At 45.9% G+C, this 10,278-nt stretch overlaps 1 pseudogene; it reads right to left on the bottom strand.

Annotated features, from left to right (window-relative positions):
• Positions 1-7,140: 7,140 nt before the first annotated feature.
• Positions 7,141-7,624, bottom strand: LOC112063781 (60S ribosomal protein L21-like; annotated as a pseudogene).
• Positions 7,625-10,278: the final 2,654 nt, after the last annotated feature.

Genomic DNA, 10,278 nt, shown 5'->3' with positions numbered 1-10,278 from the left:
AGTCCTCCCTCCTCCTATAAGCAAATGGATATCTAGGGTGAACCCGGGCGAGTGGGAAACAGAAGAGAAACGCCATGTTGGTGCCTTAAAATGGTACCCCTCTTCCCCTCTCTTGTAGCCTAAAGAACTCTGCTCTCATTGGGTCCCAATTACTTAGCTTTTCTCTTGCTCTTACTGTCCTGTTAAACCCCCAGGTGTCTGTCCCTTCTGCTCACTTCCCCAAAGGGGCTTGGCAGCAGCAGCTATCCTCCCAGATACCAGCTGGAGATGCTTTAGCTTCCTATCTGCCCTCATCACCCAGAAGCATGCCCCAGTGCCCCCCGCAGCCTCACCTACCGTCCTGCACCTGTAGGTAAAGCCCAGAGCTTGGCACGCTTACCATTTGCATGTTACCATTCCTCGGATACACAGGATGCACTTTCCCACCTCCGTGCCGTTGCACGTGCTGGGCCCCCTGCCCTAGCTGTCCATCATCTAGCCCTTTGCCAAGGCTCATCTCAATATCATTTCCTGTGCGAAGTCTTTCCTGACTCTGCTAAGTCAGTGCGAGAGTTCTGCCTCCTTTGAGGGCCTGAACCGCTTCGGACCCCTCGTGTCCTGCCCTGTATTTATAGCTCAGTTTATAGTTCTCTCCCAGCTACACTGAAATCTCTCTGAAGGCAGGAACTGTCTGTCACTCAGTCATGTATCTTCCACGGGGCTCTGGGTTAAATTAAATGGAGCATGATTATTGACAGGAATAGCCCTAGACCAAACTTTAAAGTAGGTCCAAAGCATATCAACTCACACAAATAATTTAATTTCTTTCATCTCAGTTTCCTCGTTTGTTAAATAATTGAGTTGGTTTCCATGATGTCTGAAATCATTTTCATCTCCGACAAGCTGTAATCCTGCCCAGGCTCTCCTGTGACCTCTGTGTGCGTGTAAGGGTGCTCGTGTGTGTGTGGGGTTGGGGTGGGGGGCAGGGATCACTACCTGGGGAGGCCAGGTGGAGCACTGGAATAGCACAGGTTTTAGATTAGGACAAACCTGGGTCTAAATCCAGGCTCAGGCGCTCGGCTGCTGGGTGACCTCGGGTGGGCCGGCTTCTCTGAGTTCAGTGGGAAATGAGAAGGACCACTCACCCCCTCCGTGCTGAATGCCGCCTTGGGTTGGCAGCTGGGAATATGGAGTCAATACAACACATTCCCCTCTCTGCAGGAGACATGAGTCCATTCGAAGGAGCAAATCCTGAAAACGAGTAAACATAATCAAGTGTAGAAGTTCTCTACAGGAAAACGCCCAGGACACAGCAGGGGAGCAAAGGAGGGAGAGATAGATAAGCAGATTCCAGGGATGATCAGGCTAGGAGTGGGACAAGGAAGGCTCCCCTGAAGACGTGAGACGGAAGGGAACGCTCCTGGAACTTCTGGGTGGAGAGAGAGAAGCAAGGAGTGCCAGATCCATTCCTGTCATCATGAGCCTTCTCTGACCCAGATTGGTGAGGCCTAGGAAGCTTGGATCCCGAGTGCATTTCCCAAGAGGTGGTCACAGCTGACATTTAGACCACTAGGCTGGGCCCGGATCCTACTGGTCTCACATCAAGCCCCAGTCCCTTTCTCTGTGGTCGATGAGTCACTCCGCGTACCTGACGTGACCTCTGAGCCACTGCTTCTCCTCAGTGACCTTTGCCCAGCTAATCTCTTTCAGGGAAGAGCAGTGCCTGAGAAAAGGCAACTAGTTCCATAAGAAGTGACCCCTCCTTAAACTGCCCCCTTTACTGGGTCCAGGGCAGATGCTTTCTGCACAGAATCCACAGGAGTTTCTACCAAGGGACCGTCTGATAAACAGCGCTAGCCTGAGGAAGCTGTTCAAACGCCATGCATTTTGACACTTGGCAGGATTAGCAAAGCACCTCTGCCCTCTGGAGGGTGGGAAAGTTTCCAGAATTAGTCCGCCTGCAGAAAGGGAGGTCGAGCATATTGTTTTCTCATAGCTGTCTCTCTTGGTAATGTTGGGTTCGGCCAGCCGTGCATTTTTGGAGTGTTACACAGGCTTACGTTTAGCCTTCATCAGAGAACAATTAAGATGAGTGTGGGGAGAAGCCAAAGGGTCAGGGACAACAGATGGGCCTCCACTTAAGCAGTTTAGAAGTTCGGTTGCCCCAAGGGAAGAAGACCCATTTTGGCTGGAGGAGCTAGGAGTTGGGTAGAAAGAGGCAGAATGGAAAGAAGGCAGGGGGCCTCTCCTTTCTGAAATATCCCTTTGGGACAAGTCTGTGTATCTTAGGCAGTTGATTTAGTTTTCCATAAAGAAGCATCGGCAGCCCTGGCAGGATGAAGAAGCCAGAGGCCTGGTGCCATACTAAAATAGCAGCATTGCTGCGTTTTCCAGCTGAGGGATTACTCCTTGGTGAGCCAGATACATTTGGAACATCATTTGGAAGCAAAACCACATTTTTTTTCCAAAAAGAAAAAATTTAAAGGAAACTTTGCATGCAGTGAAGTCAGAGCTTAACTCTTAAGGGGAAGCAGTGCAGGGACAGCCACTGGATCTTTGCTGATGGAACCCATGCTTCTGGGCGCAGGATGAGTTTCCCTTTGGTGAAAGGTCAGCTGAGGTGCCTCTGAGGGGAAGAGGGCACTGTCTTCCAGAAGGAGTGGTTGACAGAATGAAAGTGCTAGTAAGTTGGTAGAAAAGTACAAAAGGTAGAAAGAAAATTGTGTGGCTTAGCCTTTGCTGAGTAACAGTCCATCCCCAAACTCAGTGGTTGAAAACAACCACCATTTTATTTGTGCATGGTTCTGGAGGTCAGCGGTTTGGGTAGGCTCAGCAGTGTGGTTCTTCTAGTCATCTCACCTGGGGTCATCTGGCTGCTACCATTTGGCAGCTCATAATGGGGTTGGGTAGTCTAAGATGGCCTTCCTCACTTTTCTAGGCATGGATGCTGGCCCTTAGCTGGGCTGCGTGTCTCCAGAAACCAACCTTGGCTTCTTCACACGGTGGCTAGGTTCCAAAAGCAGCAGGAGCGAGGGAAAGACTCAACTCACGATCATTTTCCAGTCTCCGCTTGTGTTACATTTGCTGTCCCGTTAGCAAAAGCAAGTCACATGGCCAAGCTCTGAGTCCATGTGGGAGGAGACGACACCAGGGTGTGGGTACAGGGCGGGAGCCCTGGCTCCATTGGGAGCCATTACTGTAACTGTCTACCCGCAAGAAGGAAGTGAATCCGAAATGGGATCGAACACCCTAACCTCAGTGGGATGAAAACCGTGCGAGTCAGAGTCCAGATGAGCTCAAGCTGAGGGAAGAAAGACCAAAGCATGATCTTGTTGGGTTTTTGGAGCAAGCCTGCTATTTCCTGGGGATGTTGGAGTAGGGAGACGCTTGTCTTAGTAAGAATCGAATAACTCAAGTGAGGGTCATTTTTAGCATCTCATAAAATTTTACAACATCCTCTTCCTCCATATTTACATGTATATCCAAATAGATACAACTTGAGATTCCTTAGCCTTCCCCAGCCTATGGGAAAGATGGCGGTGTAGCTATAGACGCTAAGCAGGAAAACAGACACACCACTTTTAGCTTCCGCAGCGAATGGAATCGGTTATACTCATGATGAAGGAGGAGAGGAGCCAAACAAGGGTCAATGAGGCACCGTGGAGATGAGCAACAGCAGGGGGCGCTTAGAATCTCATAAAAGTAACTCAGCTGGTGTCTTCCGGCAGCCCCTGCTCAAACTCACATCTCTGGGACCAGGTCAGGCAACAATGTCCAAGGCTGACTCTCCCGTCCCAACTTAGGAAACACCTGACAAAACTGTCCCCTTATTCTCCTTCTACCCAAATATCTTCCCACAAACCCACTCCTGGAAGTTCACCCACTTCTTTACCAGACACAGCCCGTCTCACATGGATGAATTCAGATAGTTTCAGGCTGGGACCGCACCCGCACACACACACCTGCACACACACACGCACAAGCACCGCTCACTCTGTACTACCCCAGCCTCTGCACGGGCGCTCAAGGAATAATAAAAGTATCTTTTTTGAAGCACCCTTAATGTGTCATATACCCTATACTTCATTTCTTTACTCATGTGACAACCCTGCAGGTAGGCCCTGTTTTCATTGCCAAGGAAGAAAATTGCCGTACACAGAGCTTTTGTCTCTGGCCCCAGCTTGCACAGCAAATAAGCGATAAGGTCAGGATGGTAAGTCAGGTCCGTTTAACACCACAGCCCATGCCCTTCTCCTACCATGTTGCTTTTCAACATATATAAATGACATTTTATTCTTGCCTTGGCACCATGTTTTATTTTCCCTAAGAGACTTGAACAAGTGGTTATTTATTTCCAAGGTTCCTAGTACCTTTGAGGACCAAAGAGTGCCACCTCATGTTGAGTGGTACCAAGATTGAGTTTATCTAAAACTCATCACAACCAGTGTGCTATTTTATGCCCCTGTGTGGTCTTCCAAGGACTGCTGTTGTCATAAGATGAGTGTACTGGAGGATTGACCCTGGAGGTGATATAGCCCAGGATCTGGAGGTGATATAGCCCGGGATCTGGAGGCCATTTAGCATTGTGGTTGAGAACACAAACTTTGGCACTGGGCACAGCCTTGGGAAAGGAATTTTCCATGGGCACGCAAAGCTGCGTCGTTGCTGGGAGTTTGGGTGATGTCAACATGAGACTCAGCCCAGGCAGGCCAACCCTGTAGAGTCTTAGCAGCAATATGGATCTGAAGAGCAGGGGCGGGGGGGCAGGCAGGGGTGGACACAAATGTTCCAACTATAGCACATAGTGTCACAACACAGAATAAAAACCGATGTCTTCACCGTAACCCTCAGCCCTCCACATCTGGCCCCGTACCTGGACCTTGTCTCCTGCTTTCCTCCCAGCTTACTCTATGCTTACATTGGCCTTGCTGTCGACTAGCCCTCAAATGCTATGCTTCTACCCCAGGACCTTTGAACTTGCTAATTTCTCTGCTTGGAATGTTCTTTCCAGAGATATCTGCCCTTTCATCTCTTTCTGGTGTTTGTTCAAATACGAGGCCTTCCCTGACTACCCCAGTGAAAAGGGCAGCCCAGTCCCCTGCACTGCCTGTTTCTCTTGCTTGCCTTATGTTTCTCTGTAAAATCTACTCTATCATTTACCTAATTACTTTTGTACTGTGGGCCTCACCCTATGAGACCCCTGAGGACAGAGATTTTTTTAATCCTTTTTTGTCCACTGCTATCTACCCAGTGCCAAGAACAGTGTCCGACACATGATATCTGTCGAACGAATTCATCTGGGATCTAGCATCTGAGAAACAGTCTCGCTCACGTGCCATGAGAAAGCAGAGCATGATGGTGAAGAGCACAGGCCACCTCTGTGCTTCCATTGTTTGTTCATCACACAGTAATCCAGCTGTTCCCAGCTGTCACAGGACACAACGGTGAGCTACTTGAGGGTGAAGGCTGTGTTTTATCATTCTTGCACTGTTTTTTCCAGCTTTACCAAGATATGATTGACAAATAAAATTGTAATAGATTTAAAGTGTACAATGTGATGACTTTAAACATATACCGCTTCTTACCTCACAGCACAGGGCCTGGAGCCTAGCAGTTGCTCATTAAATATTTGTTGAATTTATTAAAAAGCAAAAAAAAAGAGCTGAACATAGAATCTGGAAGCACCCATGACCAGCTTTATCTGTTTCCCAGTTTCGCCTTGGGACAGCTGTATACAAAATTGGTTCACTTATTTACTTACTCAGTCAACAAATGCAGCTTTGCAAAATCATGGGTTTGCTATTATTATAAACAGTGTTCTTGAGAAATGCAAAGGCCGATTCCACTCATGCTTTCCCTAGAAGTGTTTTTCTTCCAAATAGAAACTTCAGTGACCCCATCCAATCAGCACAGGTCTCAAAGGCTCTATGTCTGGCCAAGCATAGGGCATTTTTTGCTCCCCAGTCCCTGTTCCAGAATTTTGGAGAGCATTTCCCTGCCGAAAACCCTTCCCACTCCTTAAGTGCATTGACGGCCGCTCACCACCATAGCAGATGTGTGGTCACAGGCAATTAAGTGGGTACAGGCTGTTAGCGGACAGACAGCATAAAGTATGCATGAGTGAGCCAAGAAGCAAACAGTGGAAACCAGAGTGGTGAGATGGCTGTGTCCGCCCAGCCACTTGGAGAAGAGGGAAGTTGCTTGCTTTCTTCACTTCCCAGCACTTCCTCATTGCAGCACTAACCGTCCTACTGGCCGTAATCCTTGTTTGATACGTGAGATTCCAAGAGATGGAGAGGTTTGCTCATCCTGCCCGTGGGTCAGGGCACCGTCCCTTACAGTCACTCCTGCCATCTTTTCAGTTGTCCACTCCTGAGTGTGGCTACGTTCTGGGAAGTTCAGTAACGGTAGATATTTTAGGTGAAACCTCCCATTTGGATTGAGAGCAGTTGACTACCATATTTCAAGTCTCTGTCTGGAAGAAAAAATGCTTTCAGAGGAAAATGAAACTTCTATCTCCATACCAGCTCATTCCTCATCCCAGAGAGGCCTATTCCAACCGTGGTTTGGGTCTGTGTTCGGTTCTTTCCAGTTCCTTCTGCGTGGTCCTATTTTGCACAGACAGTATGTGGTAGTAGTTATGATTATCTAAGTAAAAAGGATGGAAACTTATATACAACAACGCACGTGATCTCAAATGCATTTATTCTAGGTCAGGGGTCCTCAACCAGGGGTGATTTTGACCCCCAGGGGACATCTGGCAATATCTGAAGACATTTTTGATTGCGACAGTCTAGGAGGGAGATGCTGTTGGCATATAGTGGGTGGAGGCTAGGGATGCTACTAGACATCCTGCAGTGTGCAGGACAGCCCCACAGCAAAGTGTGATCTGGCCCCAGTGTCAACAGTGTTGAGGTGGAGAAAGCCTGTGCAAAGTGACAGAAGTAGACTCCAAGGGCTCCATACTGTATAATTCCATTTATATGACATTTTGGAAAAGGCAAAACTGTAGGGAAAAAGAATACATCAGAGGCTGCCAGGAACTGGGGTTGAGGAAAGGGGATTGACTTCTAAGGGGCACAAGGGAATCTGGGGGAGGATGGAAATGCTTTCTATCTTTTTTTTTTAACAGTCCAGGTCTTTTAATTTTCTTTACACCCATCATGCCATGAATTCATAGGGAACAGGCTCCAACAGTTCAGGCTCCTTTCCATTGGTTCTCATGAGGTGTGCTTCTCTGGGTGGAGCAGGCTGGCGCTTCAGTTGAACCCAAGTACCTTTCTCTTTGGCTTCCTACTTTTTCTGATCATTTTCCTTCACCGGTTTCAGGAAGCTATCTCGGCTGTCAGAGTGCTTAATATGCTCCATACGCACATTAATACTCTTGGCAAGAATCTTGCCCTTACCCTGTTTGTTTACAGTGATGCCAACAGCATGCTGGGTAGCCTTGTAGACTTCCAGTTTTGCCGTGGTAACATTTGTGGGGCATTCCTTTTTGAACAGTGCCCATTCCCTTGATATCTACAATATCACCTTTTTTGTAGATTCACATGTATGTGGCCAAAGGAACAACTCCACGTTTTCTAAAAGGCCTACAGAACATGTAGTGGGTGCCCCTCCTCTTTCCCTTTGTGTTAGTCATTTTGGTGAATTACGGGAAGATGGCAGTTCCGGCTGAAAGGCTGCTTTCTATCTTGATTGTGGTGGTGGTTATACACATGTATGTGTTTGTCAAAACACACAGGACTGTAACTAATAAGGGTAAATTTGACCTCTGTAAATTACACCTGAAACAAACAAACAAAAAACTCAGCTCTATTTGGACCAAAGCCATTCTGGAGAAGAAAGTAAGGGGGGAAAACTGGCTACCAAAAAAATGAGAAACAGAGGTCAAAGGGGTAGAAACACAGAGGGACAGGTTTTTTGTTTGTCATTTATAACTAAATTATTGACTTCTCAGCAAATGACACCTTATCAAAAGTTACTTTGTAGTTATTGACCAAAAATTCTATAAAACAGCTTTATTGTGGTATAATTATCATGCAATGAGCTTTACAAATTTAAAGTGTATAATTTGGTAAGTTTTGACTTGTATATACATATATATATATACCAGTTAAACAATTATTACAATCACAATGAAAATATCCATCATCCCCCATATCTCCTGTTGTCCCTTTATAATCTTTCCCTCCCTGAAAAATCGTAACAGTGCTTATCTCATAGGGTTATTGGAAAAATTTAAATGAGATCTGAGCAGAGAGGGCCTGTTGTACACCTTGCTTGCTTTCTTTAGTAAGAGGAAGCTATTGTAAAAAGTGGAAAAAACCTAATAGCAGAATAACTGTATTCCATGCCCGGATTTACTGCTTATTCTTGGTATTGGGCTGGAACAGAGATGAAGGTTGAATAAATGAATAATCAATGCAAATGTGCTCAATAAATGCTTCTTGAATGAATGAATGAACAAATGAATTAATGAATGAATGCACCAGATCTGTGTGCTTAAAAATCTAGCTTTAGAGACAAGAACAGCACAGTGAAAGAAATGGAGACCAAAAACATTACATAATCACATGGCACTACATACAAGTGCATTTTAAACTTATACAGGTCTTAAATCAAATGTGTATTCTTCCCCACAAAACACACTCTTCTTCCTGAAATCCTTAAGTCAGTGGTTGTACCCACTGTCCACCCGGTCCCCCAAGCCAGAAGGCTCGATGCATCCTCAGCTTCCCATGATCCCTCAACTTCACACTTAATTCTATAGACATATGTTCCTGTCAATTCAGCTCCATCTCTTGATGCTCCCACCTCCTCTTCATCTCCATGGCAAGTTCCAGCTCTCATCAAATCTGATACAGAGGCTACTGTAGGAGCCTCTTCCTTAGCCTTTCACCTCTTCAGAGCCTTTTCAGCTTCTGAAAGCTAAAACTTTCCTAAAGTACCTTGGTTCTTGCCTGCTTCAAACCTCTGCTAACTTTCCATTACACCTGATGTAAATAAGTCCCACCTCCTTAGGTACAAAACTTCATTAACTGGACTAAATTTAGCTGGTCAGTCTCTAACCCACACCTAAAGTTTTGGTCATACCTATGCGTTCACCATTCTCCAGAAACATCTCAATTATCTCTCTCCCCACATCCTTTCTCTTGTTAATTTTTAAAAATTGCGGTAAAATAGACATATCATGAAATTTACCATTTTAGCCATTTTTAGGTGTACAGTTTAGTAACATCACGTACATTTCTATTGTTGTGCAACCATCACCACCATCCATCTCCAGAACTTTTCCATCATCACAAACTGGAACTCTGAACCTCTTAAACAACAAATCCCCATTCTCCCTTCCTGCAGCCCCTGGCAACCACCATTCTACTTTCCGACTCTATGAATTTGACTACTCTAGGTACTTTATACAAATGGAATCCTACAGTATTTGTCTTTTTGTGTCTGGCTTTTTTCACTTAGCATAATGGCTTCAAGTTTCATCCATGTTGTAACATGTGTCAGAATTTCATTCCTTCTTAAGGCTGAAAATATTCCATTGTATGTATAAACCACAGTCTGTTTATTCATTCACCATCAGTGGACATTGGGTTGTGTCCATCTTTTAGCAATTTTGAGTAATGCTGCTCTGAGCTTTGGTGTACAAGTATCTGTTCAAGTCCCTGCTTTCAGTTCTTGTTCTCCCCGTGTCTTTTAATATTACATGTTCCTTTGGTCTAGAGAGTCAGCCCAGAGGCATCTTCTGCACCTCTTTCTGGAGAACTCATATTCATCCATCAACACCCATTTCAAAAGTTCCTTTCCTGATTTAAACAAGAAAAGGTGACCATGCACTCCTCGGCACTCCCTCAGCCACAGAGACTATGCTCTCTTATAGTTCTTCCTTCATTGAATCACAATATTTTTGTGTCATTGTCTTCCTTGCCTTACTAAACTATACTTTAGTAAAAAGGGAGCTTACCTTGCTCACCTTTCTCCTCCATATATCATGTTCAGCCCACTGTCAGAGCTACATAAATATTTAAGAACAAATATTTTAAGGACTGCCTCTGGGTTCTTCAGGCCCAACTTCTGTGGATACTCAAGAAATATTAGTCACTGTTGACTTTTTTTTTTTTTTTTTTTGCGGTACGCGGGCCTCTCCTGTTGCGGAGCACAGGCTCCGGACGCGCAGGCTCCGGACGCGCAGGCTCAGCGGCCATGGCTCACGGGCCCAGCCGCTCCATGACATGTGGGATCTTCCTGGACCAGGGCACGAACCCGTGTCTCCTGCATCGGCAGGCGGAC

The sequence above is a fragment of the Physeter macrocephalus genome, chromosome 7 (assembly GCF_002837175.3).
Source record: "Physeter macrocephalus isolate SW-GA chromosome 7, ASM283717v5, whole genome shotgun sequence".
Lineage (NCBI taxonomy): Eukaryota > Metazoa > Chordata > Mammalia > Artiodactyla > Physeteridae > Physeter > Physeter macrocephalus.
Note: the sequence above shows the minus strand (reverse complement) of the source record. Positions and strands in the feature narration are given on the sequence as shown.